The sequence below is a fragment of the Talpa occidentalis genome, unplaced genomic scaffold (genome assembly GCF_014898055.3).
Source record: "Talpa occidentalis isolate TD23 unplaced genomic scaffold, MPIMG_talOcc4v2.1 talOcc4.10, whole genome shotgun sequence".
In the NCBI taxonomy this organism is placed as follows: Eukaryota; Metazoa; Chordata; class Mammalia; order Eulipotyphla; family Talpidae; genus Talpa; species Talpa occidentalis.
This window is the reverse complement of record NW_023600993.1, coordinates 15,513,649-15,519,648: the sequence shown is the minus strand read 5'-3', so window position 1 is coordinate 15,519,648 and position 6,000 is coordinate 15,513,649. Positions and strand designations below refer to the sequence as shown.

Genomic DNA, 6,000 nt, shown 5'->3' with positions numbered 1-6,000 from the left:
AGAAAGTATAACAAGATTTTATCATCTACCAGATGATCCCTTTGACACAGCTTAAAATAGTGCTGGAAGAATTTACAGATTGAACGCATCTTTTTGCTAATTAAAATATTAGATATGGGATGAACAAAGACAAAACTGGGAAACTTCATTCTTTATAAATGATATTTTACAAATGGAAGGCACTGCTAGCAGGAGGAGAACAGGTAGAATGGTTAATTCTTCCCCCAGAAAGACAATGTCTTCAGACATAACTATGGAGCCTGACAGAGGAGTAGGGTAAAATAGGTAGGAGTTGTTGGTTCCTTGAACATATTAAAAGTAACCTTGGTATAATCTTGGCTTGCTGGTTATATTATTTTTATTATCCTTATCAGTTAAGAGATACATACTGATATATTGATGTAAGAAGTAATATGAGTCTAGAATTTGCTTTAAAAATAAGTCAGAAAAAAAGAATCACAAAATGTTGATTTTGTTAAAACGATGCCATCGGTACCTGGGTAAAACCTCTCTTTTGTGTGTTTGGAAATTCTCATTATAAAATATTTTTAAAAGATCTACATACTGGGTCAGAAAGTTGTATACAGCTGAGGTACCAAGCTGTGAGCTTCTAACTGTAACAGCTGCTACAGCACCAATAAATAGAAAATTCATGAACCTTTATTGCTCATCGCCACTGAGGCATTGCTGCATGGAGCGGGAAGGTTCCTCACATTAGGGAGAGGAGAGTCCTGGTGCAGTGAAAAATATGATCATAATCTTTGTTCTCTGCACAAACTTCTTCCAGATGCCACCCCTGCCTCCCTCCCCATCTCGATTTAGTTGACAGAATATCACAGCCATGAAGTCCTTGTTCTTCACTCTGCAACTTCAAGTGCCTTATTCACCATAACATTCATTTTTTTTTTTTTGCTCACAGATTCATGTTCATCTAATTCTCCTATTTCAAGACATTTCATTCCTATCCAAAATCAAGTTCATGCCCGCCTCTAAAATGGTATATTTCTCATTCCTATTACTTAACCTAACAATATTTTTCCAATATATCCACCATATCTCCGCTATTCAGTGATAGCTACCCTTCTACCAGCTATTGTTTGTCAATTTATTGTTTGTCAATTTATTTCTCCTGAAATACAAACCAACATCTGCACCGGCTAAGGCCTTCAACCCAGCATCTGTCTGTCTCACATCCCAAACTCGCCGAGAGACCTCACCCAGTGTGGATGTGCTAGTAAACAGTCTTCAGTATTTCACTGAGTTACTAATAATGGGAGTTGAGCATAAAAACTTCATTCATTTATTCAATAGACAATGGTTAACTATTTACTATGTGCCATACTCTATGTCTACAAAAAAAAAAAAAATAGGTATCAATCTTGAAGGTCAAAATTTAGCATGGGAGGTTAGTGCATAAACTGCAATAGGCTGGGGTTATGTTTTGTTTTGTTTTTTTAATTCCATTAGATACATATACTAGCAAGAGTGGTGACGTCAGCGGATTTTAGAAAAAAAGACTATGAAAAGGGTACTTCCAAAGAAGAGGAAACACGTGACTTTACCTCTAAAAGGTGGAGTCACAGTTTGTCAGATGTTTATATAAAGAACCAGCAAATACAAATTTGTAAAATTCTGTGTGAAACTAGAATTAATAAATTTAAATCAAATCAGATGAGGTTGGAGTAGAATATGAAGGTTCTTCATGCTGTAAACTGAGAGTTAATCCACAGAAAATAGAAAACAACAAAAAGTTTTAAAACAGAGATGTCAATCAATAATGTTTGCATTTTAGAAAAATTTCCATGTTGCATAATAGGGGATGAACTTTGAAGGTTTGGGGCGAGACAGCAGAAGCCGAGCAATGGAGGCAACATCAGCTATTACCAAGTGAGGTAGCTGTCTGCAGACATGAACCTGAATAAAGGCAGTGACAGCAAAGGTGGATTGCGCTGACCCATAAATGTATTCACCCTACTGATTTGAACTTTTACTTTCTCTCCAAAAGTGTTTATTTCCTCTGAGAAGTCATCCTAAGAGTCCATCAGGGCAAAACCTAGAAGCAGATGACAACTAGGAAATCTGCAAGAATGTGCCCTATTGTGCCCTATTACTCATTCCCTAGGGATTGTCACCTTTTTCCTCCCTATTCACAAAAGTCCTCAGCAAGATCAGATTCAACATCTGTCCTGACCTCCTCCCAGAGATTTCTGGCTTCTTCCTAATTTGAGCCCTGACCTAGACTCTTCTTTCACTGTTGGTTTTATATCACAAAGGCTCCTCAGTCTGGGATGATGGCTGAGTACACCAAACACATCTGGTTGAGTAGACAAGAATGTGACATTGACACATGGCCATTATTATACATCGAAGTCGACTGATTTTGACAAGAATGAAAGCTTTCTGGCCTGCTACCTCTATATTACAGGATTTTTAGGGTTTGGAGAAAGAGCTATTGCCTGTGTTAAAATTCTTGAATGCCCATGTGAGATTAAATGCCACTTAGATAAATGAGTCATTTGTAGTGATGGCTCATAAACCAAAATTGTTCAGTTGGCTATACTGGAATTTGTTCCTTTTATTTTAAAGTTCAGTGGAAGTTAGTTTGGGCCAATTACTTTGCAAAATTATTGAGAAATCAAGTTCAAGGTGGTAAGGCCTCAGACAAGTATTGATAGAGCAAAAGTGTCAGAAGTGTTGTGTTTAATAAGTGTTTGTTGACTTATAAACACCATGTGTAACTACGTTAGTGCTATAATTACCAACATATATAGGTATACTCTATTCTAAGAAACAATGACATACAAGAGAGTTGATTCTCTGAGAAATATGACAGGCAATTCCTCAAGGCAGGCAATCGCAGACCCATGACTTACACACTACTTGCTGGTGTGTTGAGCAAGTTTCCTGCCACTGATGCTGTGTAATCAACATCTGTGTTTTGCAACTTCATTCTTCTCTTTCTGGAGCCCTGACCACTTCTGCTCCTTTCTCTATCTCCAAGAATCAGGACACTGTTCACAGCTGTCCTTAACATCCCATTTCAGCACTTGACCTTGGTCAGCACCTTTTCCAGAATATCTCTCACTCTAAAATTTCCCTCTCCTCCTTCTCCACCAACTCCTTCCAAACAAGATCACTAACGATTTCATCTTCTCAGCTAGATGTTAGAGGAAAAGCAATCAAAATGCCTGATTAAACCTATTCTCACTAAAGTATAGGTGGTAGGAGGCTTAACTTTCATTGTAGCTTTTAGAACGTTATTCCAAATGAATCTCTGATTGGTGGTTGCAGAAGGGAGTTATTTTTAAGGTAGAAGGAGTTACACTTTTTTTTCCATCAATTCATGCTGATCAGCACCCTTACTTCCAATTTTTCTTCCTCTTACAGATTTCCTTCTGAACTAATGCCAATACCAGCTCTAGCCCCAGTTCACTGGGTTATAAATAAGGAATCTCAGTAGGAAAGCTAGCTTAGTTTTATATTTCTTACAATCTGTAGTTGAGCTTCTTCCCTGGAGTCACATGCACGCATTTGGACTTTTTCTAAGTTGACATCTATGGCTGCTGGTAAAGATAAAAGTTTTATTGATTTTCTACTGCATTGTTATCTCAAAGAGCAAACTATCTGGCTTAGAAGTGAATATTAGATAACAATAGTGAAATAGTGGCCACAGTGTGTATTCTTTATTAGGATAAATTAATATGGACATCAAAAATAAAGTAGCGAGTTGTATCTTCTTGACATTACATTCTGACATCAGCTCACATATACCAAACCAGCTCTTGAAAAATCTCAAAAAGCCCCCTTAAAGGAACAAGTGGAGGAAGTGTTTGCACACACCACACACACACAGAGTATTTCTCACTAATGCCCTTACACTAGGTTCTGCCTTCAACTTCGATTCAGTTTGCTTTTTCTTTGGTTGCACTCCAGATGAAATCATGGTTTGCATTCAGAGGCTACATTGTAAGAAAAGTATGTTTCTTTTAATACTAAACACACTCATTATTGGGCTTACACAGTGAAATTCCCTTGAGTTAAGTGACTAGACAGAAAGAGCCCACTGATTATTTTCTTTCTTTCAAAGAGCTCCAACTCTTATCTTCACCATGTTTCTATGCTAGAGAATCACAGTACTAAGGTATAAATAAACTGAAGAGTCTGTCCCTCGAGCATGACAGAATTTGGCTTTCTGTCGAGGTGTGCAGGTCCCAAACCTGTGCTACATCCCTGCTACAAAAACTCAAAGGTAAGCCTAAAATTCACGACAGACCCCTAGAAAATTAAATTTTGGCTATAAGGTCATGTTCCACTACTTTCTCACTCAGCGACTCTATAATGAGTTTCTCCTCTGTGCCAAGTATTAGCAAGGTTCAGTGATACAAAGGTAGACAAAGGGATGGAGTCCCTGCTTCCTTGTCTAGGCTCACAGTTCAATGACATAAACAGGAGGTCACAGTACAGTGTAATGGGCAGTGGGTACTGTGGCAGAGAGAGGCTACAGGTCAAAGGTGTGCAGGGCAGGAGCACCACCCCATTAAGAGTGGGGCCAGGCGAACACGGGAAAACTTCTTAGAGCTGAGGTGGCTAAAATGAGGAATTTTACTCTCCATGGGTTTTTTAAACTGCATTCTATGTACTTTCAGGCTTAAAAAAAAAAAAGGTGCAAGGATAATACAAAGAATTCTTGTATACCCTTCAACCAGATGTGCTAAATTTAATATCAAAATATGCTACTTCATGTATAATACACACATCCAAAGATATACTTCTACACCATTTGAGAATAACTTGCAGAGATTATGTCTTCTTTACTCTTAAATATTCTAGTGTGTATATTGTAAAAACCGGGACAATCTCTTCCATACCTTAAAATTAACAAAATCAGAAATACTGATATTACAGACTTTATTAAAATTTCACCAGCTGTCCCAACATGTACTTCATAGTAAAAGAAACTCCTAGCTCATGCACTGCGTGCAGTTAGTGTCCATTTAGAATCCCATAGTCTGGAACACTTTGTATGTCTTTTATGACCTTGTCATTTTGGAAGACTGTACTCTAGTTATTTAGTAGAATGTCACTCAATTTTTTTTCTGACTCTTTTCCATTATTAGATTTAGCATAAGCGTTTTTGGCAGATGTATCACAGTGGTGATACTGTGTCTTGGAGATGAGTTTTGTAGATTGATGAGGAGTCATCCTGCATAACCTATTGCCAGATGATTTTTGCATTTAGTCTTGAGAGAATGAGTCGTGGAAGGTCAAATGAACTTCGTTAGTTAATATTTACCGAGTACTTATTAAGTGCTAGGCACTTAATAAGTTCTAAATGCATTACAAAAAAATGACTTCAACATCCTCACAATTGCTCTTTTTCCATTTTTCAGATGAGACAGACTGAGGCACAGAGATGAAAAATCTAGCAGGCAGCCAGGATTCAAATCCAGCCAAATAACTCCACCGCCCATGCTGTCAGCAGAGGAGACTTAGTGAAAGCAAAGATTTTAGAAAAAGGAAAACTTGCAGTGAATTCAGAAACCGCTGGCTTGAAGAACACAGTGCAATGGCTGATCCATGCAACCACAATAAAGAGATTGTGGTTTATGGACATGGCGCTCCCGCCCCCTGCTGGCTGTATCCACTTATTGCATGTTTTTGACAGTTCTCAACAGGACAGAGGCGGCACCTGCATGTAGAGCAAGGATCACTGAAATTTCTGCAGACTCTTGAATTATGCCTGACCTATAGCCATGCATAAGAAAGAATTTGTCATTCCTTCCATTTCTCTCCTCTGTGACTCTCAGCCCACCACATTCTAAAGGTTGCTCAGCAAAATAAATCCTAAGCCCTGTTCTCACCAAATTCTTCTATGAAACATCCCTAGGGAATTTTTTTGAATCATGACAAATTTGGAATCCACTGAAGCAGTGAGGAAACTAAAGTTAAATTAATCAGAATACAATTCCCAGACAAGACAGTCATTGCAGCTAAGGAAAT

General features: G+C 38.1%; 1 pseudogene; it reads left to right on the top strand.

Moving 5' to 3' along the window:
* Positions 1-4,174: 4,174 nt before the first annotated feature.
* Positions 4,175-6,000, top strand: part of LOC119237555 (MICOS complex subunit MIC27-like) — a 54,758-nt pseudogene continuing 52,932 nt past the window's right edge.